At 38.0% G+C, this 26,662-nt stretch overlaps 1 protein-coding gene across 3 annotated transcripts in view; it reads left to right on the plus strand.

Moving 5' to 3' along the window:
* PRKG1 (protein kinase cGMP-dependent 1) overlaps positions 1–26,662 on the plus strand; it is a 1,115,289-nt gene that overhangs the window by 644,399 nt on the left and 444,228 nt on the right. The window contains exons 1-2 of one of the 3 annotated variants that reach the window (XM_070225081.1): positions 4,872–4,918; positions 8,428–8,541. The exons of 1 other annotated variant lie outside the window; for it this stretch is intronic. The gene's annotated coding sequence lies outside the window, so the exon portion shown is untranslated. Of the gene's footprint in view, positions 1–4,767; positions 4,919–8,427; positions 8,542–26,662 lie in introns of those variants that run through there. One more of the 3 variants, XM_070225075.1, reaches the window with a different exon arrangement.

Raw genomic sequence — 26,662 nt, forward strand, 5'->3', positions numbered from 1 at the left:
TAATATTATACAAGACAGTGATGGCATGCATATTTCATGATGTACCTAGGAAGCTTGTAAAATGAATGTGCAGATGGGGATATACAAATATGAGATAAACCCTTTTAAAACATTGATGTTTGGTCGGTTGATTTGAGAATGATATTACTAGTGACTAAGCATTAAATTTATTTACTATCTTATTTTGTTAATGTCTTAAATTATTCATTTTATTCTTCATAACTTTTCCCGCAAAAGGCATTCTAATATAATATATTGTTTTAAATAATTTTTAAAAATCTCTTTCAGAAGACTGTTTTTTGTTAAATGATGGTTTAAAACCCCATTACTTTTTTTAATTTATTTTTTATTTTTTGAGGAAGATTAGCCCTGAGCTAACTGCTGCTAATCCTCCTCTTTTTGCTAAGCAAGACTGACTCTGAGCTAACATCCATGCCCATCTTCCTCTACTTTATATGTGGGACGCCTATCACAGCATGGCTTGCCAAGAGGTGCCATATCCTCACCTGGGATCCCAACCGGTGAACCCCGGGCCGCCAAAGTGGAACATGTGAACTTAACTGCTGCGCCACTGGGCTGGCCCCTCCATTACTTTTTTTTATCAAGAAAAGTTACCTGTTATAGAGCTGCTCCTGGGGGAGGTTATTTTGCCCTATGATCTATGGCAATACAATTTCAAATCATACCTTTCATGCAAAATCTATTCTTGTAGTGAGCAAGCTATCTTGTAGTAACTTGTTGTGTGAGCGCACAAATACCACAGTGTTCCAAAAGAGTTCATAGCCCTTCAAAGATGGGTTGATCTTTTTCTTGGGAGTAGTGCATGTCAGAAGAAGATGCTGGCAAATCTTTGTTTAGGTCACTTAAGTTGATGTTTCAATTGGGTGCTCATCAAATGGTAACTTTCTTCCACTGTGGAAGACCTTATTTCATGGGCATTTTGGATTTACAAGTATAGTACTTGTTGTGTTGCAAGACTGGTGCAAAAGTGAGTAGATGATTTTGTGGAAGAAGTGCCTTCTCCTTTCATATTGCTGAAGGGACCAGTTTTTTACTTTCAATTCTTGCTTTTCAATTTCAATTTCATTTCAATTTCTCACTTTACAACCCCCCTTCATTGTCACCCTCTATGTTCTTTATTATTTGCTCACAAATTTCTCTCCTGTGTTACTCCTTCCTTTGTTTTGTTCAAATCCAATTACAACATTATTGTGTGACCTTTCAGCAATTTATTCTACTTTTCTCAGTTGGTTTCTGCAATAAAACAAAAAGGAAGTAATGAGTGTCAATGTAATGAGTATTTCAGTGGGTTGTGAACAAAAAGATTGGTAGTTCCAGATAAAATATTTATTTACCCAGAGACTGAATCTTGGTTAACACTAGGAAAGAAAATGATAAATGTTATTTTCTAAAATATTCCTAAAAAGAAAATACATAAAATGCATTTGTCTATTATATTTGTCAGGAAGAACCACAGTGTATTTGTCTCATAATGAGGCTGAGTTACTGTGACTATTTAGAATTACAGAAATTTCATAATGCACACCTTCTTGGCTAAGATGTCTGTACCACAAAATTTAATAGATAGCTACAAATACAGGGATGGTTTCTAGAATCAAAGATATTGATACAGTAATGGTTGCCTGAGGACTATTTTCACTACTTGAAAAAAACAAGTATAAATTAATACATTTTTATGTTAAATAGGAAAGCAAATTAATGATTACTTAACTTTTTATTAAAATACGGTTTTTATTTTTAAAAGTATTTTTACCAACTATTTTATTAAAATATGTTTAAGACCCAGTGGTCCATAGGTTAAGGTGAGAATAGACATGGTCTTAATTGTTTGGAAACCATGTGCTACAGAGGACTTCTGATGTTTTATGAAGGCTCTTCACTTAACAATTTAGCAGAAAGACTGTAATTGTTTTTAAAACAAGTATTAGAGTTGTAATCCAATGAATCTTATAATTAGCTCATTTAATACATCCAAAAGGGCAACTTGAGTATTTTACTTTAATTTTAGGTTAATTGATTTATCATTGGTACAACTTTGTTCCATACTGATAAAATAAAAATCTAATTTACATTGTAGTAAGATAGTGATGAAGACCTCTTTTTGTGTCTACTATTTGTGAGTCACTATTAGTTAATTTACACACACAGTCTTCAATCCTAACTATAATGGATATGGCATGCATTATGTCCATTTTGAAGAGGAAGCACGTGTCATTCAGATTGGTTATGGAAAGTGACACATCTGGAAATACTCTTCTTTCCCTCGCCAGCAAGTATCCTCTCGTATCCATAGAACAGGATGCCCATCTTGTTTGTTCACACAGTATTCTGTGCTTTGGTGTAGTCAGTGAGTCTAATGGGACGCACTGATCTTTCTTTTTTAAGAGACTATTTCTTAGAGAAGTTTTAGATTCACAGCAAAATTGAGCAGAAGTTACAGAGATTTCCCATATACCCTCTACGTGCGTGGACTCCTCCACTGTCAAGGTCTTGCACCAGAGTGGTGCATTTGTTAAAATTGATGATCCGACGTTGACACATCTTTATCACCCAAAAGTCCATAGTTAATACATTAAGTTTCACTCTTGGTGTTGTACATTCTATGCATTGTAACAAATGTTCAATGACATGTATCCATCATTACAATCTCATACAGAGTAGTTTCACTGCCCTAAAAGTCCTCTGTGCTCCGGCTATTCATCCCGCCTTTCCCCCGCCTCTGACAACCCCTTATCCTTTTACTGTCTCCATGGTTTTGCCTTTTCCAGAATATCATATACAGTAGTATATAACCTTTTCAGATTGGCTTCTTTCACTTGGTAATCTGCATTTAAGGCTCCTCCATGTCTTTTCATGGCTTGATACTTTGAGAGTTCTTTTCTTTTTAGTGCTTGATATTTTTCCATTGTCTAGATGTAACACAGTTTATTTACCCATTCACCTACTAAAAGATATGTTAGTTGTTTCCATTGGCGATTCTATTTTAATTCTCTGATTACTTATACCTTTTTCTACCGTACACTGTGTGTCTTCACAGCCAAGCCTGTGTTTCATACTCTTGGTATCTCCAAGGCTTGTCGTGGTAGCTGCTCGTGATAAAGATTCAGAGTTTGCCAGCCTGGGAGGTATAGGAATTAACACCAGGCATGAAAGCCCAAATTTTGGTGGTGTTTCCTACATTAGATCTTTTTAGGACTCCCTGGTATGTATCTGTGTGTGCTGGAGCAGTCACTGTGTGATGTTCTAACCTCCTGCTCAACACTGGCTGCCTGCCAAGGTGATAGTGCTCACAACCACTTCTGGTGCCACTGACCACCAGCAGAGGCTGTGTTTCTTTCCTGGGTGCCTCTAAGGCCGCAGAACTCAGAAGGTGATGTTCTAGTGCCTTACTTTGTTTTGCTCAGCCTATTTTAGCTTTCTGTTTCTTAAAAGGAAAATTAATTTTCAAAGAATAGGAAAAAAATGGAAAAAAACCTGAATTGTGCCCAATTTTTAATTCCATCAAAAAAATGTGTAGTGGGTTGATATAAGACTAAATTTCCATTTTTATGAATCTTCTGTTGCTGGAGGCAGGAAAAGCATAGTAATTTGAAAATTGCCAGAAATAATCTTCTAGCTGTAAGAGTTGATGTGATATCTATATTTGGGAAAGTTTTTTCTTATTCTGAGAGGTATCAGAACAAGCAAGATAGCCATTCCTTGTTCTTGGGACAGTGTTGACCTTAACGAAGTTATTCAAATATAAATACTTCAGAGGGGAGTGTCTATATATTTTGTCTAAAAATGTCAACAGCTATTTTACTGTGGATAGGCTGGGAATCTTTAGAGTTTTTATTTTTTGAAATGAATATGAAGAAAATGTTGGTGTTCCTTCTCCATTGGAAAAGAGGTTTTCGGGGTCCTTTAGAAGGGAGGGGAGAACAGAGGGGGCAGGGCTTTAGGTACAGACTAGGATTGTCAGGTATCCGTGTTTTAACCAGGTGGTCCAGTGTTTGCCCTCTATTTCCACAGAAGAACCGCTCATTAAGCGACATGTTTCTGAGTTTCCTTGCTCATTCGCTAGGCATGTACTATGTACTTTTGATTCTGTTAGATATTTGTTTAGAAGATCTTTTTACATGGTTTGGTATTTTAGTTGAAACTATATGACAGTCCTAAATGGGGAATAGGCCCTTCTGTCTTCCCCAACCTTTCCCTTAGGTGGCAATACATAAAACTCCCCTCATGGGTTGCCCTTCCACCATGCAAATAAGCTCATGCATATGCACACCCAGTAGACAGGAGATACAGGCTGACTCTAAATCCAAATTTAGACTTTTCCTGGATACCTCACTACTATTAAATGTGATTGAATCAGCATATGAACCTAGGTATATCTGACTCTAAAGATTATTCTTCTCTATCATAACACAACATGTTTCAATTTATTTAAAAATTTGTTGTTGAGCCCAAATCAAATGATGGCATTAACTGTATCCCATGACCTCTTGAGTCCTTGAAAGGGCTTCTCTCCTGTGTGAACAGAAATGACTGAAGAGAAGACCTTTCGTCCTGGCCCAGCCACGCCATTTCTTTGTAATGTCTCCGGCTAATGACCACCACTGTTGCAGGGTTTGTTGTGGTTTGCATTTGCCATTTGGCTTCGCATTCTGAATGCTATTGTTCATAAAGAGCCACTGGTGACTCTCCCTCTTTGTGGTTTGCCTGCCTTAGTCATTTCCTGGTTATTGATTTTGAGGTTTTGTTATTTCATACTATGTTGCCCAATGTGCATAAGTAGAGTTGTCTGGGGAAAAACTACTTTGGTTTTGAAAGCTCTTTTCATCCAAAATCCTGATTGATAGAAGAGAGAATTGGGGCTGCTGTGAGCCTGGTTTGAGATGTCCTCTTTTTGAAGGTTAGTTGACTTAGTCCAATTTTCCCACTTTGAGTTCGGCATAATCCGTTCTTTCAGGTGCAGAGGGGTAGAAAAAGTTAACTCGTAATCAGATTTTACAAAATAGGTAGGCTTTTCCTCTTAAGATACTCTGCTGCTGGGGGTGGGTTTTAAATGAGCCCTGATTTGTGCTCTGTCTTACCTTTGGGCTAAATGGTGTTTTAACTGAGCCAGTTACTGCATCACAGTGGGAGCTGAACTCTGAGTGTAGAATTGTCCCCCTTTCTCCTACCATCTTTCTTCATAGACCCCATGAGGAAATTTCTCAGAGGGCTGAAGCTTTGTATCAGGTTTTATACTAGAATGAAAAGTACAATCAACGAACTGGGGTAAAATTTGGGTGTTGGTTCTCAGTGAGACTCTGAGCAAATCACATACGCTTGTCTTCAGTTCCTCCTCAGCAAAACAGGATCAGACGCTGCATTGTGTGGCCTACCTTCAGAGGTGTTCTGAGATGACAAGGCAAATGTATAGTGGAGCCCTGTGCCAAATACAGGCATATGCAGTGTAAGCTCTTAGTGGATGGTTGACAAACGTTTTAATTACCTTGTGCTTTTATTGTACATGGCAATTTTTAAAATGCTTTCACATTCATTTTCTCATATAATTGAGAGAAATATGGCAGATTTTATTATTCCCATTTTACAGAAGAGGAAAATAAAGCTGTAAGAGCTTGTGGGTATGTATGTCATAGTTGAAGAATCTTTTCAATAATGTATCTTACATACTTCTTGGTATGTATTTATCATTCTGAAATTTTTCTTGCTGTGAATATATTTGATTTTATTCATTTGTAATAAGCAAAGCTTTTGTGCTAATAAGATTGTGCTAATATATTTAAAAATATACCATAGTTGTCTTTCAATGTAATCCGTTATTGCTGAAAAGTTAGTTGTGAATCAATTGTGTACACATATTTTTAATTTACTTTAAAAACTGGTGCTGCATGCCCACCCCTGGGATCTTTCAGATGCTTCCTCTATTTCCCATTGCTACAGCTGAGAGAAGACTTTATTTTATTATTTCGTTTTGAATAAAATATGTAAAATGCATTCTTGCTTTTATAAATTTTGTAAAAGCAAGCTGCTAATGTCCAGTTTTGGGGGGAGAAGAAAAAAATATGTATGATACCCATATTTGAAATGACTCTTATGGTAGGAGTATCTTTCTTATACATATATTTAAAGTATTAAAATATATATTTTCATGCACACATTCATGCAATATTAGGTAGTTAATAGTCCAGATACCAAGTAACTTATAAAATTGTAAGCAGCTTTTAATTATTTCTGGTCCTTTTCATTGCGTCTGTCTCAAGGTATGTCAAAAGTTTTTTAAATTAATCCAATGCAGACTTTGTTTAGTAGACTGATTTTTACTTCCCTAAATTATTGTGATGATTCCCTAACATTGTGCTTGGTTAAAGATTGTATGTTATATTAACAGATAGATAGAGAATTTTCTTCTAATAAATCTGGGAGGATCATTAAGCTTAGCTTTGGTTAGTTATTTACTGGAAGTCTTGCATTTCACTTGTAAACCAAATGGATAGCCCATTATTTTTCTTTATGCATAAGAGAGAGAGGTACCATAGTATAAAACGTTGGCATAGAATAAGAACAAATGTATAACCTTTGAAAGGAATGTTAATCATCCCTAGGATTGCAGAATTTATTTTAAGATTGTGGAATTCTTGCAAGGCATTCCATAGCCTGAAGACATTAGAAACGGCTTCCCTGGAAAGGATTGCCTTGTTGGAGAGAGTGGGATTCACGATATTCATAATAATTACTGTGCTCTATCTAGAGAACAATTGTTACTAAAACAAATTCAAAATTCTCCCCTTTTTGATATAATTTTCTCTTTCTTGTCAGGGCCAAATGCCTTCTCTGTTTTGTAAAGAAGTTTTAGAAACCAGACATCTCAGTCATTTCAATCATCAATTGTGGGTGTGTTTATACTCATGATCTCAAATATGAATGGTGTACATGTGAAAAAGCCTTTGGTTGCTATGCTATTTTGTTATGTTGTCATTTTAAAGGAGGCAGTTTCCCCAAAGCCAAGAGTGAAATTATAGCAGGTGCAGTTTCAGGCCTCCACAATTATCCCAGATTACCCTTTAAATAAAATGTTGACAGCCTCACAAAAACGTCTTCCTCTGCTGACATTTGGAAGCAGGCAGGCATTGCAAAATGTGCAGTCATAATAACAGTGGTTTGGGTCCCTGAAAATCTCTTTAGATTGTTAATGGAAAATTATTGTTTTTCTCATTTCATAAATATTCATTCAGTTCTTTCTAATTCACCAGAACTTTGTGTTCACCATTAAAAAACAAAGGCCAGTACAGGGACTCTTAAGTAGTCACAGCTGGAATTAGCACTACTCTGTACTGGAGGGGCCAGCGAAGAGGAGGAAGAAAGTATGTTTCTGTGTGTCTGTTAGAACTATTGCCCTTAAGAAAACTCAGTAGTGGAAGGAGTTAGAAGTTCCAGTCATTCCATTCTACAAACAAAACAAGACAGTAGTTATATGTGAACATTCACCACCACTTATGTCTGCAACATTGGGCAAAATCCTTGTATATTTTTTCCTGTCATCAGAACCCCCTCCACACACAGGACTCAGTTCAATACTACCTTGAATGCAGGAAAAAAAATTAATTGAAAGCTTCAAGGACAGGTTTGTTTTATATATAGCCTTAAGAAATATAAACAGTGCAATAGCAACCAGCAGACAGACTAAGAATTCTGTCAAATCAAATATTTAATTTTATTAGACCCTTACTTCCCATCCTAAGCAATAACTGCTTAACTTTAAGCACTTGTAAAGAAAATGTAAAAAGCAAATATTTAACTAGGTTTAATAAAAGCAAATCAGCTCCCTTTCTCTGATATACCGGTAATGTTTGCTGAATACATACCCTGTGCCAACCACTATGCACATACTGACTTTTTTAATCCTCACAACACTGTGTGAGGTAGGTACTCTGACTAATCTAATTTTACAGATGAAACTGAGCCACAGAGAGGTTAAGGAACTTGCCCAAATCACACAGCTAGTAAGTGACAGAGCTTGGACTTGTATCCAGGCAACTTGACTCCTGAGTCCTCACTCTGTCTTCTCATTATGCGACAGTAAGTAAGACTTGGCTGCTGAAAGGCAGGTCCTTGGACTGGCAGCATTGGTATCATCTGGGCACCTGTTAGAAAGGTTAAAGGCCCACTCCAGACCTATAGAATCAGAATCTGCATTTTGACAAGGTCACCAGGCAATTCTTATATACATGTAAGTTTGCAAAGCACTGATCTAAGACTCTTACTAATAGAAAATAATCTATTTTAGAAAAAAAAATCAGTATTCTACCTCAATTAAATTGCCTCCTGATTTGTCCTACAGGTTTAGAATCTGTAGAAAAAGGATTAAAGTGTATAAGTAAGCTACTCTCTTTGTTTTTATGTCTCATGGTCCAGTTATAAGCCTGGGCACGGAAGTGTTTGTGCTCATTCCTGTTTCTTAGACCACTGGTTCTGAAAATGTGGTGCCTGAACCAGCAGCATCCATCAGCACCACACAGGAATTATTAGGTATGTAAATCTGGGCCCTAACTAAGACTTATCGGGGGTGGGGCACAGCAATTTGTTTAAAAAGCCTTCTATGTGATTCAACCACCTGGAAAGTTTGAGAACCGCTGCCTTACTTCTTCTGGAATGGCACACTATTTGAATGAAATTATAAATTATACTTTGTTGTAGAGGCTTCCTTAAAAAGGCCAGTTTCTTTGTTTTGCAAATGAGACAGTTTATAACTGAGTCAAAATATCTGTGACGTGAACTTGAGTTTTACTGAAAACAAGCCACAGTCTTAAAAATAGGAACATAGTTTCTTGCAACAGGATGAGACGACTGAATTAACACTATTTCCCAAAGTGGCTAATTCTTTGGAAACGATTGGCTCTGCTGTTTGCCCCCTTGTCATCTTGGTTAACTCTTTCTCCATCCCTTTTGACATTTCATTATATTAGGTTGCTACTTCTGACCGTCTGCTTGTGAAAGGCCTGCCTTGGCTCAGTTGTCTGATGTGTTTTTCCCCTGCTCTGGCTAAGGCTGCCCTTTGACAGGCTTCTGACTTCCCCATCTCCACAGCAATCATTCCGTTGGCTGCCCCACAGAGTCTCTTAGTGGAAGCGTAGAAAAGATTAAATGCATGCTGTGCATGCAGGATGGTGTCCTTCAACTCCTCTTTCTCTCCTTGCCTTGTAAAGTGATTGTGTCTGTGATTGTGGAGATGAGTAGCTTTCTTGAAAATTACCCATGGAATGTCCTTCCCTCCATGGTATTTCAGTGAAGCCTGGGTGTGTGTGGCACTCCCATCTGATTGTCAGCATCAGCTGGTGTGTGCTCTGATGTTTTTAAACTGGAAGCATAGGTTGGTTGTCTTTTTCAAAGTGAAAAAAATACAGAAACAGAAAAATTTCTACCTGTCAGGAAGAATGAATAGTTGTATCTTGCGACATTTCTAAAGAAATTGGAATAATTTTTAAAAACCACTGCCAGTGTATTTTATGTTTGGCATAAGTCCTGAAATGATTGTTGCTTTGTTAGTTATTGGAGCAGACTGATTGAACTATGATTGCACCCCAGAGCTTGTAATAGATTATGGGGGAATGTCTGCCTTATCTACTTCTAGTAAGCTATCCTTATCCCACATGTTTTATTCAGGCATTCACCTGACAATACGATTATAGTCTTGAACTTCTTTCCCTGATGAAATAAGAAACAATTTCCTAAGCCTAGCTCTGACTGTATAGTTTCATTAGTGTCAATTAGACTGCCATTAATTTAGCTTTAAAAGTGGTCATAGCTTTTGGAATAAAATGTTACATTCTTTTTGCCTCTCATCTCCCTTTTTATTATTGAAAAGACAAGATGTTATTGATGGAAAAAGGCTAACTTGTGGCAGGAGAGCAATTAGTGTGAAGACCAGGACTAATTAAAAGAAATACTCTTCACATTTTTTAGAATTGGGATTGCTCATGGGGGTTATTCTTTTTTCCTTCTGAAGCCATAAAATTGTAATTTGATTATTTTTATATAAAAAGCATTTGGAACAATATCATGTCGTCATCAGAAATTTCTCCTTTGTTTCTTTGTGGTATGTGTCATTAATGCCCTAAAAAAATTGACTATGATGCTAGGTGAGTGGTAAACCAGTGCTTGAAATGGGAGGGGAGGAGCAGTGGGGTTTTTGAGACAAACTCTGGTCTTTAGTTACCAAGTTTTTGTCCTTTGCATAAATATCTCTCCACTTCTACCATGACATGTTTTTGTTTCTCTTTGTTACTGTTTCCTGTTTGGAAAAATGAGAAAAGGAAAACATTTGCATAAAAATACTGGCCAGGAAAGCTGAAAGAGCCAGTAAAAAACTCAAAAGGGGAAATTTGAATCCTAAAAGATATTCCTGGCTTCCTACTTAAATGCAACTTGTAGCAGATCAATGTCTGTCTATTGTATTATTGATTTACAATAAAGGTGTCAAATTTCTGCTTGGCAGTACTAAGTGGAAACAAGATATGAACAACATTAAAGATTGAGGCTAGTTCTGTTATCTCCCCACTCAGCATTCTAAATTTTACACAATGAACTGCGTTGTACTCCAGCTGATGGCTACTGTCAACCTAAAGCCATGTCCAATATATGTTTGCATTTGAGCAGACATAACACACTCATGCCATGTTTAAATACAGAAAACCAAATTGATGAGAACTTAGCATGGTTAAGAAAGCACATATTGCTACTTTTGTCAGTGACTAGGGGACATCTCATTCAGCTAATATAGATAAATATACTGATAGTTATCTTAAGATGATAACGCTGTTTTATCTTTACAAGGTAATCGTGTATCTGTAGCAAGCCCTGGTGGTCTAGTGGTTAAGATTTGGCACTCTTACTTTTGCATCCTAGATTCATTTCCTGGTCAGGGACCCACATTACCCATCTGTCAGTTGTTATATTGTGGCGGATACATGTTGCTGTGATGCTGAAAGCTACGTCACCAGTATTTTGAATACCAGCAGGGTCATCCATGATGGACAGGTTTCAGTAGGGGTTTCAGACTAAACAGATTAGAAAGAAGGACCTGGCCACCCACTTCCTAAAACTGGCCATGGAAACCCCATGAATAGCAGCGGAGCATTGTCTGATACAGCACTGGAAGAGGAGAGGATGGCACAAAAAAAGCCGGGCAGGATTCTGCTCTTCTGTACACAGGGTTATTAAGTCAGAATTGACTCCATGGCACTAACAACAACAAATCCAGTTGTTGCACATGGGTTATGGAGCCTAAGCTGAATGGTCTCCATTTCTCATGCTTTGCTACATCCTCAGTGCAGGTTGTATTAGTTGTCCCTAAGAAAATAGATTTGAAATAGAACTTGAAATGGAAAGAAGATAGACTTGAAATCCCTAGAAGCCTGAAGTCTGTACTTGGTGCTATTGTCAGGGTAATTGTTAGAGATCTGGATTTTCAGAATGGCATGAACCATATCAGTGAAGTCAGAGAAGGTGGAGAAGTTGTTATATTTCATTAATTCTGCCCAAGGTCTACTAAAGTCCTGGCTAGATTCTATCAAATTTGGTAGTACAGCAACTGGCGGGGCCCGGGGGGGGCGGGGTGTGGATTTGTTGTTTCTGAACTGAGTGGTAAGCGGTAGAGAGGCCTTGTGTGTGTTTTAGGAGTTTATGTCCTTAAGCTGAGTAAAGAGTGTCTGTTCTGGAGATGGAGCTAAATGAAACGAAAGAAATAGAATTTTTTATTTTTAAAGTTGTAAAGTAAAGTAAGGTTTTGCTAACTTGTTAACAGCAAAAATTTGACCAGTCGTTGCTTTCTGCCTTTGGACCAATTGTCCCCGTCTAGGGCTCACTGTAAGTACTTCTTCCTCGGGGAACTCTTTCCTCACCCCTAGGGTTGGGTTAGATGCTCCTGGTAGCCGCTCCCCATGTACCTTGTGAACCTGCCTGGTGAGCCTGGCACTCACCACTTGTTGTACATGGGTTATGCAACAGCTATTGGCAGCTTTTGGTTTATTGTTCTCTCCTCCACTGAGTCATCATAAGCTCCTAGAAGACAAGACATGTGTATGTATTGTTTGTTATCACATCTGCAGTACTTGGCAGTTAGTATTTCCTAAATATTTATTTGTGGAACAAATAACATCACATTCAAACCTCACTTATGACTTTAATACTTTTTTTTTTTTCTTTATTTATCAGTGCTTCCTAATGATTCTACTCAGTGTCTTGAAATCCTTAACCACTTCAAGAATTAGATCCGGTCAACCGGACTGCTTAAGATTTCTAGAAATGTGTCAGTTATTAGACAGTTTACCTTTGAAATAATCTACTTTTTATAAAGGTCATGCATTCCAAATTTATAATTTGGAAAATATAAATCTTAAATGAGTACCATGTTGATTTATTTTTGGTCATTGTAATTAAAATTACGTGATACATTGAGAATGCCCTTGAAAGTCCTTTGGAAGATGAACTTTGTAGCCATCAGCATCTTTCTGGATAATCTTTGTAAAATCACTTAATCTCTCTGCACCTTGTTTTTTTTTGTTTTTTTTCCTACTGACAAAATGGAATTATAACTTGTCTTATCTAAGCATTGTTTCAAAAAGAATTAGAACCGTATATATGAAACCCTCTGAAAACCATAAACTTCCATTGAAATGACAATGATTTCAGAGTTTAATCTCCTTTCTACGTTCCGAACCTGTAGGTTAGAGCCCAGTGATCATGCCCGAATTAGCAATTTGTAAGGCGTTCAGGACTAGTTCTGGGGCTCCAGCCAAAGACCAGACTCAGACAAGCTTAAGTAAAAATGCAGCTTGATTGATCACATACTCAGAAAGGCGGGAAGGAGGAATACGTAGGGATGGGGCACTGGGCGTGAATTCCCCAGCATAGTGGTTACACAAGGAAGAGATACTGCTGGCAGACAACAACACACCCATGCAAGCCTTAGCTGAGGTCCAGCTCAAGAGTTTAGAAGCAACGCTGCTACATATATTCCACCAGTCTTCACCACCTTGTAGCAAATATACATCCTTAAACGATGTAAGCAAAGAATAGACGATGCTAGGTCTGCCATTATTTGCTGAAGGAGTTAGCACAATTATGCTGACCAAGGGCAAGTCATTGGGTGGCTAGGTTGCACTTTGAATATCACTTTGGTGCGTTGGTAATTGGTGCCATTGTGTGAAAATGACGCTTAGTGAAAGAAAAAGGGGTTATGTTTAATGTCTTTAAGCAGAGGATTGTCTTTCTAGAAATCCTGATCTTTTTTGTCCTGAAGAAACCAGTGATCCTGCTGTAAAACAAAGATGATACTGCTTCTTTCATCTTTGTAAATATAAGAACTCTCAGTTTCCTTACTGCATAAGAACACAACCAGCCACTGCATTCAGGTCAATTAAAGCTCATTTTTCTAATTGTTGAATAATCAGTTTTCCTTGCAACACTATGTGTCTTCCAGATTTAAAAAAAAACACAAGAAGGAAAATGGCATTCTCATAATATGCCAAAAGTAGACAATTTTGAAAATATAAAACAGCTGAGCTCACTTGACATTTCTTGATGTCATCTACTTGATCTGCCAGAGGAGGAGATGGTTAGAGATCTTCCTTTCCTCATGATTTTTTCCAGAATTCTGCCAAACTTAGAGAATTATATATAATTTACTAAAGAAGAGATGGGCCCAAAGGGGACATTTCTATTCCAAACCCTAGTATAGTCTAGAAAATAAATGGGAAGTCATATTGCATCTGTTTCTTTTAACCAGCTGTGTCATATACTTTGTTAATGGGACCTAGACAGAAGCATTGGTTTTCATATTTATGTGAGGAATTGAAAGTGGTCATAAATTATACCTGTTGAGTCTAGCCTTAAGGTGGCAATGCACTAAGGTGATGTGGAGTCACACAACAAAAATGGAAACTTCTAAAGCACATCAACAGTGAGCTCTGCAGGGAAGATGCAGGAGGGGCTAATAGACATATAATCTCAATGCTTCATTTTTTCCCCTCAAGGAATAGGATTAATTAAGAACACATCAAATGTATGGCTTCTGGCATATAGACACACAGTTTGCAGAAAGAGAAACAGTATGATATAAGAACTGACTGGGAAAAGGGAAACCTCTTCCTTGGAGAGACCAAATTTAATAATATTTCTGAGTTGAAGTCACATAGTTCAATGCACAAGGAAAAGTTATTAGTAAGACTTTTTACAGATGTTTATTGGGATTTCAGCAAGTATGTAAGCATATGTTTTCAACATCTTGGTGTGGTGTTTAGGGAAGCAGCCCATCCAACTGACAAAAGGACTTACAGGTGTGGTACCATTGCCTTAATGAGATTCAAGACTTAAAATCTGTTGTTAGACACAGATGTGCAATGACATTTACCAAACATGTACTAATACTTTTGAATTAGGCACACTGTTCAAAATGTGCCAGCCTGCAGAAAATTGTGTCACCATAAGAAGGCTGTCAGCCGAACCATCTCAGTCACTTGCCAGAGACTGAAGCTTGTGATGGAAGCCCCTAATGTGCCATGTTTGGAGCCTCACTGATGTGATGTGGACGCTCTACATATTTAAGAGCCCACTGAAAATGAATCTCATTAAAGTAGATTGGCCACCCAGCCTGTTTCCTTTTCTAAAGGATCACAAAGCATCTGTTTAATAATTTTCAATTCTAGAATTTTTCTGAGCTTTGACTTCAATTAAATTCTGTAAGACCTGTTTATAATAGAATTAAGAACTATCCACCAATGACTTGTTGGGAGACGTTTATATCTAAAAGTGCCAGGCAGGAATATGTATGAGTTCTTCATTCAGCAAATATCTATTGGCCCTTACCATATGCCAGTAACCAGGGACACAGTGCACTAGGGATAAAAAGATGTACGAGACACACTTCTTGAGCCTTCAAAGAGCTCTGTGCTGCTGTAAGCCAGCTCTCTTGTCTTTGTCACCAAATTGACACACACTCAGTCTTTACCTAATTTCCCTCTTAACCTCGAAGCCTGTTTAAACCTGTATGCAATTCACCAGGTGATGTTTCTTTCCATTATTCTGAGGTAGTGAGCCAACTTCATGACTGCTCTAAACTTTTGTTCTTTCTTTTTTAACTCTCTCAGAATTCGTTGTCAGTATCCTGCAGGTTAGCGTGTATTTGTTCTTTGTTTCCTATGTATTTATAATATGGTCACATCATTAAAGGACATCCATGAGTGAATAACATTTTAGATGCCAGGTATCGTGCTGAGTATCTACCATAAGTTATTGCATTCATATCTGAGAACAGTTCCATGAGGGATATGTTGTTCTCTCAGTTTCCTAAAATAGACTAGTGACAGCTTAAATTACTTGCCCAAGACCACACAGCTCCTGAGTGGTACAGGGAAGATACTCACACAGGCCAGACTCCAGTGTTTTTACTTCTTTTGCATTCCTGACTCTTTAAATTTGTGCATAAAACATTGGATGAGACACTATTTCCTTCACCAAAGTCAACAAATGATATCACCTTTTTTCTAGATATCTGGTTGTCTGACATAGGTCTGTCACTAGATCATCATCCTTTTGGTACAATGCCCCATACAGGGGGATGTTACCTCAAAATAACTATCATCATTCACTCAGTCATGTGGATCTGTGACTCATTCCTCTCTGCACTGATCCTTTAGCTACTGTGGAATCTTATGGTTCAGCTGCTCTTTTGAGCTGATCCAATGAAATTTCCCATCTGATTCAGGAATCCTTTCCCCACTATTGTATCAGGTGGTCTACTGGAGTTCTTCTTATGATGGAAAGCTTCTTAGTGCAAGATTCAGCCTTTGCTGTATTCCTTTTGTCTTTACATTGAGCCTGAATCACCAACCCTATAATTTCTAATTCCTAGTTTAGTTCTGTCCTTGACAAGCCAGAGAGAATTGCCTCTTAATCCATCAGAAATATTATGTGGTGGATTGATTCCAAATTTGGCTTGAGGTGGAAAAATTAAGTCTATTAACTTAAGATGGAATAATAAAGAAAGAAGTGAGTGCGTAAATAAAAATTACAAAAAGTTATCTTTGAACAGCAAGGTACTTGAGAACAAGGTCTGTATCTTATCTTTGTATCACCAGTGCCTAGCATGGTTCCTGGCACATAGTAAAGTCTCAAAGAATGCCTGTAGAATGTTTGTAATAAATGTCTCCCAACTCTTGATTTCAGGCTAGCTCTTAATTCTAGTGTAAAAAGTGCCATTGAATTTACTTGAAGTCTAATAAACTCATCAAATCCTTAGGACAGTTATTGAGTTTTCTGTTTCTCTTATCCAGACAGTATATCCTCAGTTTCTTCATCTTTTTCACAGATTGTTTCCCCCTTTGTAACCTAGTCACTTATTTTCCCTAAAACATTTGTCGAGTACTGTGGCCCATGAAAAATTCTGAAGTAAGGCAGTGTGATAAAATCCATAAAGGAGGCACAATCGGAAGGTCGTAAAAGTTTAGAAAGAGAGAAAGTTTAGCTGGGAGCAATTAGAAAGTCTTCATGGAGAAAGTAGTCTTTGAACTGGGTCTTGAAGGGCTACCAAGATTGTCATAAGTAGAGGAAGATAATTGGAGCAAAGACCTCGAGGCAAGGAAAGGAAGGGTATATTTGGAAAATGGACATTAGCATCATTGGATGAAATAAAAAGTATGTCTAAGGGGGGCTGGCCCCGTGGCTGAGTGGTTAAGTTCACGTCCTCCGCTGCAGGCGGCCCAGTGTTTCGTTGGTTCGAATCCTGGGCGCGGACATGGCACTGCTCATCAAACCACGCTGAGGCAGCGGCCCACATGCCACAACTAGAAGGACCCACAATGAAGAATAGACAACTATGCACTGGGGGGCTTTGGGGAGAAAAAGGAAAAAAATTAAAAAAAAAATCTAAAAAAAAAAAAGTATGTCTAAGGGATTGTGAGAGAGGAAGTTAAAAAGTACTTTGAACTGAATATGGATTAAATGCAAGGATGGAGAAGTTTTGCTTTATTTATAGGCAGTTGAGGGCCATTGAATGTTTTATGCCTAGAGTGACAGGATTAGGATAGTGCTTTAGGAAGATCAATCTTGAAGGACTGATTGGAGTAACGAGATTTTTCTTAACTGTGTTTTTCTGTAAGTAGCTCACAAGCGATTGTGTGATCTTTACTATTCTTTGCTACGCAGAATTTGTAGCATTTTAGTCTTCACAACTCTGTTATTATCTGTGGGTCTTCTGGCTCCTGCTTTCACTCTTGGTCCTTAATTTATATCTCAGTACGCAGAAAGCCACTTATTTCCTTGAGGCTCCTTCCTCGCTTCTTCCTGCTCTTTTTTGTAACATACCTGACCTTTGCTTCATGCCAAGTTGTTTCAGATGACCTGAGGTTTATTTGTTTGTTGTTTGCTCATTCCTACACCCTGCTTCCAACCCTCAGGCCCCACTACCAACATTTTATAAAGCTAAGTGTCCACAGGTTTCTAAATAATTGCACTTTGGTTTAACAGATGTAAGACAAGACAGCATATTGTTGTAAACAAGGACTGCAAGGAGAAAGACTGGGATGCTGAGGGAATTCCCTGCTCCCACAGCCTGGTTTTACATCCCCAGAACCTGTTACTAATTAGCACTTAGTTTTTAGTGTTTATGGACTTTGGTCAAGAAGAAGGGAGACATGGTTAAAGTTCTGCACGAGTGGAATTTACTCTGGCACACTTGAGTACTCATACACATTTATCTCTGCTGCCCTTGGTGACTGCTGTCAACTAGACTCAAGATGGTTCACACGGCTTTAACTGTTAAAAATGACTTCTTGAACTCCACTGAGAGTTACCGTGCATAAAAATTGGAGCCCGTAGAATGAAGCACAATACTTCTTGAGCTTTTTCACTGAAGGCCACCTAAAGACAGAGGTGGCTCCTGGTCACTCTGAAGGTTGGGAAGAGGAGCATGCTGGGCATGATGTGGTCTTGAGAGCCAAGAGGGAGAGGTTGGGTAGAAGGTTGTCACCAGGAGCCTGCCTAGGTGTAAAATATCTTTGAAGTCTCTCATTACACTAAGATTTTGGGTAAAATTTGTGGCCCACTTCTGTTTTAGTTTCAAGAAATCCTCCCCACCTCAATTATTGAAGTCAAATTTATATTCCATTTTGGTCCTGTGGTTTCTGAGTATTTAATGATGATGAGTAGGGTGGTGAAGTGGGTCAGAAAAATGGAGTGAGGAAAGCACATATTCTTACCCCAGTTTCAGAAGCACTGTATTATGAAAAAGAACCTAGGCTTTGGAGGCAGAATGTGACTGACTCCTCTAATTATTACATATGTGACCTGGGCAGTAACTTAGCCTCTCTCAGCCTCAACTTCCATATTTATAGAAACGGGGTAGTAATAACTTATAGGACTAATATAGGTTAAATAGATGTAACAAATGTAAAATTCTTATCATATCATATAGTAAATGTTCAATAATAGTACCCAAAATAATGTCCATTATTTATTATATCTGTGCTAAAATACATCACCATCCGTTTGGCTCTTCCAATATCCTTAGCATTTGAAAGTAAATTTAAATTTTAAAATCATTATGTTGGTTAGTATTTCAGTATTTTCAAAAAGTCACCGCTTGGCCTTACCAGTTACATTGTACAAGGTATGAAGTCAAGCAGAATTTAGAGAAACAACTGTTTCATTTCTATTGGCTTCATTACAGGGCAGCACGCTACATCACATCCTTTCAAAGAGATGACCATCATGACAAGAGTGATAGTAATTTTTCCACTATTAAGCTTATAATAATGATTATTCTTACCTGCAGTGTTCAATTTTACCATCCATCCTCTTCATAGAATAGATACATCATTAAAGTGATAACTTTCCTAAGCATGAAAGGTTAAAATATAACCCCCATACTAACAGTGAGGCAGTTTGCACAATGGACACTCCAGATGCACTGTAAACAGCCAATGGCCTTTTCTAATTATGAAACATTTGTCTCAGAACGTTCCGGCAGTTGGAATTTGGCTTTAGGCTAACATATGCCTTAATAATGTTGGGTAGCAGTTGTGGGCTTCATGGACCCCCTCAAGGTCTCTTCCAAGCCTCTGATTCTGTCACACTAAGTATCTGAGTGATCACAGATGATTCAAGCATCCAGAAATGTGGGGGAGGTAAAATAAACTTCTGGAATTCCTTGAGTATATAATGAAGTACCTTATGGTATGAGCTGGCGCTCTTTAATGTTGAAGGTGAAGTAGGAGAGTGAGCTAATGACACCTTTCCTTGTCCTTCCTCCTGCACTAAGCCCTCAAAAGCTTCTACTCTATTTAGACAGAATATACGGATCAGCAGAAAGTTTCCAATAAGACCCGCCTACTATCTGAGAATGTTCCCTGGAGAACAGGGGCTGACTTACGGAAGAATAAGTTAGTCTGGAATCCTTGTCAGAAAACTCAACTAATGTTTTGCTGCCAGGGAAAGATGCCTCAAATTGGAAACCAGTTCTCTTCTAATAAAGATTATGAGAGACCATGGTGATTTTCCAATGAAGTAGAAGAATAGAGACAGATTTTATTTAGACAAAATATTTGGCACACACACAAAATTCAATTTAGAAAATACTTGATGAGGTCTTACTTTATGCCATCCCGGGGAATAAGAAAAGCATGTGAAGAAATGATTATGTATTACGAGTATTGCTCTTCTACAGCAGCACTGACCAATAAAAATATAATGTGAGAGATATATGTAATTTCAAATTTTCTGGTGGTTACATTAACAAAGTAAAAGGGAACAGGTATAATTTTAATAGTCCATTTTTATTTAACCCAGTATATCCAAAATATTATCATTGTAACATGTAATCAATATAAAATTATTCATAAGATAGTTTATGTTCTTTTTTCATACAAAGTCTTCCAAATCTTGAGTGTAATTTACACGTATAGCACATTTCAATTCCCACTAGCCTCATTTCAACTACTCAATAGCTATATTTGGCCAATGGCTATCATATTGGACAGTGCATATTTAAAATTATCAAAGGCTAGGAAAATATAAACAGTCTTATAAAAAGTTTGGTCCGGAAAGGTCTGAAAAGGGAAAAAATATAGAAAAATAACTTTGAGCTGAACGTTACAAGGATGAGTGAGTTTTAGAAGACGTGTGTAGAAAGTCATTCTAGGTTGAAGTCATGAGGTTAACCATCATGAGCAAAGACATGGAGTAAAATAAGCTTTAATATGGAGCACTTGGGGCAGGCTGAAGGCTGGAGAGGAGGCTGGGAAGACCTGGGAAATGTTACCAGTGCTGTCTGTAGAATTTGAACTCTGCCTTGGAAATGCTAGGTACTGATTTCTTTTTTAAATATTGGTGAGAGCCTTATGGAAAATAAAAACAAAACAAAGCATGAAGGTATTTAGCTATCTAAACAAGTAGATACATCTGATCAACTTTTTCTTTATTTATTGTGGTAAAATATACATAACAAAATTTATCATTCTAACTATTTTAAGTGTGCAATTCAGTGACATTAAGTACCGTCATATTGTTATGCAGCCATCATCACTATCCGCCTGAAGAAATCTTTCATCATCTCAAACTGAGACTCTGTACTTGTTAAAAAATAACTCCCCATTATCCCTGCCCCCACCCCCGTCCCTAGTAACCACTGTTCTACATTTTGTCTCCATGAATTTGACTATCCTAGACACCTCATATGAATGGAATCATATAATACTTGTCCTTCTGTGTCTGGTTTATTTCACTTTGTAAAACAATTTCAGTGTTTACCCATGATGTAGCATGTGTCAGATTTTCATTCCTGTTTTAAGGCGGACTAATATTCCATTGTTTGTATATACCACATTTTATTTATCCATCCTTCAAAGGACATTTGGGTTGTTTTAACCTTTTGACTATTGTGAATATTGCTGCTGTGAAAATTAGTGTACAAATAACTGTTTGTATCCCTGCTTTCAATTCTTGTGGAATTGAAGTGGAATTGAAGTGGAATAGAAGTGGAATTGCTGTATCACATGCTAATTCTTTGTTTAAATTTTTGAGGAGCCCCTTTTCATTGTCCATAGTGTCTACACTGGGGATTACCATTTTCCACAGTGTCAAAATGGAATACCATTTTCCATAGTGTTTATACCATTTCATGTTCCCACTAGTAATGTACAAGTGTTCTAATTTCTTCACAAACTTACCAACATTTGTTATTTTCTTCTTTGAACATAGCCATCCTAATGGGGGTAAAGTGTCATCTCATTGTGGTTTTGATTTTCATCTCCCTAATGTTTGATGGTGTTGAGCATCTTTTCATGTCTTATTGGCCGTTTGTATAGCTTGTTGATCAACTTTTGTAAACGGGAATATTGTCCCCAAAACATAAAACTTATTTGGCTGACACTTGATAATTTTTGTGACTTTTCATCTTGGCCTTCTTAACATTCCCAAAGTTGTCTGAGTGTTTGTCATGCCACTTACAGCAACCTAACACATTTATTTCTAGAGTGCAAATATCTATTGAAACAAATGATTCCAGAATGTTAAGATAATTAGACTTCTATATTATGGCAAACATAGTTCAAAAACTATGAAAACGTAGTTTGAAGTATAATGATATATTTATAATAGAAAAGAAAAGAAAATTATAAGCTTATTTGCTCAGTATAAGTCATTAGGTTAGTTTATGATGTGCATGGTTCTTACACTTAAAAAATGGCAGTTGTTCGCAAATACACTTGCCATCTGTACTTTTGATTAATAAGAATAGAGCATTCCTTATTTCGTTATTTTATTTCCAGGCTGCAAAGTTGGGTGTTAGGGTCAAATTCTCTCTCCCTGACGCGTCCTGTCTATTCAAGATCTTTGATACCTTTCAAATTCATTCATCTCTCTAGCTTCATTGCCACTGCCAGAGTCCACCCACTTGGATAATTACAAGAGCCTGCTGATAGCTCTCTCTCTAACTCTCTATGCCTAACTCTATCTCTCTCTCTTTCTTTTTGTCTCTATCTCTCTTTCTATCCCTGCCTCTGTCTCTCTCTTGCTCCCCCTAGTCCTGTTCTCCTCCAGTGAACTATTAGGCTACTGCTAACATGATCTTTCTGAAGTGAATCACCTACTTTAAACCTTCAGTGCCCTCTCCTCACTGACCTCAGGACCAAGTCCTAACTCTGCAGTAGGGATACAAGCACCATTTGTGTTTTCCTTATCTCTTCAGTTTCACCTCTGACTACCTCCTGCCTCACTCAGCACCTCAGCCTCCCTGGACCACTTGCAGTTTCCAAGAATCGCCTTTTCTTCATTACACATGTGAACCAGACTCCTCTTCCCGGAAAGTCCTTGGGGTGATAGTGGTGATGGGAGAAACCTTAAAATTATCTAGCTACTCCTTTGGAAGACTTAGTTCTGGAGCAAGGTCTGGAAGGCCCCTGCTGAGCTCAGTGTTAACTCTATTTGCTGAACCATGGGATCCTAGGTAATCCCGGGTGGAGGGCCAGGAATAGTCAGGGAAATCAGGCAAGTGGCTGTTTACTAAATAAGTATTATTTACTTCTTAACAGTTTGCATGCCTCTATGAATGCAGACCAGCTAAATATCAGTCCTGCCTTTTACCACTCCCACTGCCCCTTTCTCTGACCTAATCCTTGCTCCAGGACTTGCTTACAGCAGGCCCTCTTAATCTTATGGGTGTCATGGACCTATTTGTCACTCTGATGATGAATATGGACCCCTCTAAGAATAATGTTTTTAAAAGCATAAAATATGTAGGATTACAAAGGAAATCATTTATATTGAAATACAATGATAAAACATTTAATAATTAATTGTAATAAAAACATATTGAAAACAAGATCTAGAGGCAGGTCTGGTAACTACCATAATTTCAAAGTAATGATGAGTGTAAATTAGATTTAAGATATCTGCAGCAAACGTAGGATGATGTGAAAATAGACATGGTTTCTATTGGTGGCAAAGCACTACTGCGATTTGTTGCCTGCACTTACCATAGAAAGAAATGCTAAATTTCAGTGACAGGCTAGTAAAAATAAAGATTTTTTTTTCCCACCTCACATTCACAAATCCCTTGAGTTCCATCCACAGACTCCTTGGGGCTTCATGGATCCCAGGTGTCTCAGTTCAGGGGGCTACAACATGTACCATAGTCCAGGTGGCTTAATCAACATTTATTCTCACAGTTGTGGAGCCTTGAAGTTTTAGGTCAGGGTGCCAGTATGGTTGGGTTCTTGGTGAGGACTCTCTTCCCTGGTTATGTTTGTCACAAGGCCTTTTCTTGGTGTGTGCACACAGAAAGCACGTGTGTCTCCTCCTCTTTTTATGAGGACATTGATCCCATCATGTGGGCTCCATCCTCACGACCTCATCTAGGCCTAATTACCTCCTGTGATATTGTGATTTATAATAAGAAATATATATTTGGTCCTAGTCCCTGTTTCTTGCACACAGCTCCTAAGACCCTTGGAATTTCCTAAGTGTTGAGAGCAACAAAGATGTCTCTTGCTGTGTTAATCAGTTGCCACCAACCAATGATTTAATCAATCATGCCTATAATGTGAAACATCCATAAAAACCCTAAGGACTGGGCTTGGAAAGTGCTGGGAGAGTGGTGCACCTGGAGAGGGCATGGGAGCTCCATGTCCTTTCCTCATACCTTGCCCTATGCATCTCTTCCATCCTCTGGCTGTTCCTGAGTTATATCCTTTTATAATAAGCCAATAATCTAGTAAGTAAAATGTTTCTCCGAGTTCTATGAGGTACTCTAGCAAATTAATTGAACCAAGAAGGGGGTCTTGGGAACCTCTGATTTATAGCAAGCTGAGCAGAAGTACAGGTACCAACCTGGGCTTGTGAGTGGCGTCTGAAGTGGGGTTGGGAGGGCATAGTCTTGTAGGACTGAACACTTACCCTGTGGAATCTGATGCTTTCCATTGGTAGATAGTGTCAGAATTGATATGAATTATAGAACACCCAGCTGGTGTCCTGAGAATTGATTGTTGGTGTGGAGATCTGCCCTTTCCACACTGGAATTGGTACCAGAACGAAAGGCCTCACCTCAGAATACCATGTCATTTGGGATTAGGACTTTAGCTTTTGAATGTGTGGGAGACACAAACATTCAGTCCACAGCATCAGGTGAAGAACCCTGACTTAGATGAGTCTCTTCTGGAAAGCCTTCTTTTTTTTTTCCTGCTTTATCTCCCCAAATCCCTCCTGGTACATGGTTGTATATCTTGGTTGCAGGTCCTTCTAGTAGTGGCATGTGGGACGCCGCCTCAACGTGGCCTGACGAGTGGTGCCATGTCCGCGCCCGGGATCTGAACCAGCAAAACCCTGGGCCGCCACAGCAGAGCACACGAACTTAACCACTGTGCCACCAGGCCAGCCCAAAGGCTTCTTTAATCATCCCTTGTTAGTTCCTCCCCACAGGGAGTCTGTGATATCTTTTCTGTGTATTCACAGCCCCAGATACTTGCTCCCTGCTAGCACTTACTCTTTATTTGTTGTTCTTTTATACTAGACCAGGAGTCAGCAAGTGATTTCTGTAAAGGGCCAGATAGTAATATTTTAGGCTTTATGGTTCATATAGTCTCTGTCAAAATTACTCAATTCAGCCAGAAACAATATGTAAATGAATGAGCGTAATTGTGTTCCAATAAGACTTTTATGGACACTAAAATTTGTTTCGTATAATTTTCATGTGTCACGAAATATTCTTCTTTTTAAATTTTTCAATCATTTAAAAATACAAAACCCATTCTTAGCTAGTGGCCCATACAGAAACCAACCATGGGCTGGATTTGGCGTGGCTGATAGTTTGTCAGCCTCTGTGCTGGATCACACGTTTCTTGAGGGCAGGAACTGTAAATTTGTTTTCTATCCTTTACGTATAGCACCAGTGTTGGCTATATTGGTGTACAGTAAATATGGGCTGAATAAATATTTGAGTCTATAAGTGCTTTATGCCCACATATGCTTTCTCAATATAATTCCAAAATTTGAATTGGACAGCAGATGAATTCCCCGGTAGAAGAATTTAAGCCAAACCCAGCTTTGTGGTCTCTTATTTTGTGGCTCCTTCCTCTCTAATCTTGGTATCCCCTACACAAAGGCCAACCATTGCCTATGTTGAAGGTGTTCTTAATGTACTCATGCACTTAGAGATGTCAGAAGAATGGAAACTTACATATTTTCCACTGAAAATACATATTTTCACTGAATAAGTTCCACTGAACTTACATATTTTCAATGTAGTCTTAACCTGAAAAAAATGATAAATGTTTCAGCAGAGAATTTTAGATAACTTGAACAAAAATGAAAATCTCTCCCTAACAATTTCTCTGCTTTATACCCTTCAGACTCAAACGTTCAACAACAATAATCATTGTGAAAAATCACAGGAATTTTATTTGCTAAATGCTTGTTCCCTGCAGAGATTAATACACCATTTAAAAGAGTTTCATTTTTATTCTTTGAATGGTCTCTTTAAGTTATGGAAGCAACAGACTTATCCTCCAGCAGACTGTTTAAGAAGCAAGGTGTTAATCATAACTCTAATATAACCACATTTTTGATAACAAGTCAAGGTGATTATCAGTCATGCTTGCCCACCTGTAAAATGCTGACTTGACTAGTTAAGTCTATTGGCTGAATATAAAAAAGGTTTTGGCACCTTACCCAAGGTCATGGGCAAATTTTCAATCTCATCAAGCCATGCACATTATCATGCAAAATATATGAAACACAGTTTTACTTAGAGACATTTCAATAGTCCACGTAAACGAGAATCAGAACATAAATGAAAATATTGAATTCTGTAAACTTAATTTGAGAGATCATTTTTCAACAGCCATTGGTTTAGAGATTATTCATCTCAGTAGACATGGATTATGATATCTAAAATTCAGTTTAGACATTTTAATGTGACATTAGAGTCCACCTATGCTTACTTTGTTTTTCTTACAGGAGAACTTCATGTACAGAAATTACATTAGTTAACAAATATACCCAATGCTTATCAAATGAAAAAATAATACCCTGAGTGAGGGGAGCTTATAAGAAGTGAGACAAGGACTCTTCTCTGAGGGAATGTGCAGATTTATTTGTGGAAACATGATACAGCAGACACAGCAGAGATAATTAACCATATTGGTAACATGTGCTAAGTGTCAATGAGTGACACAGGTAGTAAAAGCCGTAGTTGTTCACACAATAGAAGGTTGTTCATCAGGAGGAACCAGTGACGGAGGCTGGCCTTGAAGTTTGAACTCAGACATAAAATGTTTGGTCTCAAACACACACACACACACACACCCCCCACACACACACAACACGCAGAACTGCCAAGCCTTTTCTCTTACTCCCATTGCTGCCATATTCATTAAGTCCCTCCTCTCTTGACTCCTGAATTACTGTGGCCTCTGCTTGGTCCTCTGTGCTCATCAATCCTTGTTTGAAACTGTGCATACAACATATTAGCAGAACAATTTTCCTCACACAAAACTTTCATCATATTACCACTCTGCCCTATGGTTTTTCCATAAGCTGTTATTTGGCAACACCAGTGTTGGTCTGTATTCTGCTTGACTTGTGTGTCTGAATCCAATTTATG

Source organism: Equus caballus, chromosome 1 (genome assembly GCF_041296265.1).
Source record: "Equus caballus isolate H_3958 breed thoroughbred chromosome 1, TB-T2T, whole genome shotgun sequence".
Taxonomy (NCBI): domain Eukaryota; kingdom Metazoa; phylum Chordata; class Mammalia; order Perissodactyla; family Equidae; genus Equus; species Equus caballus.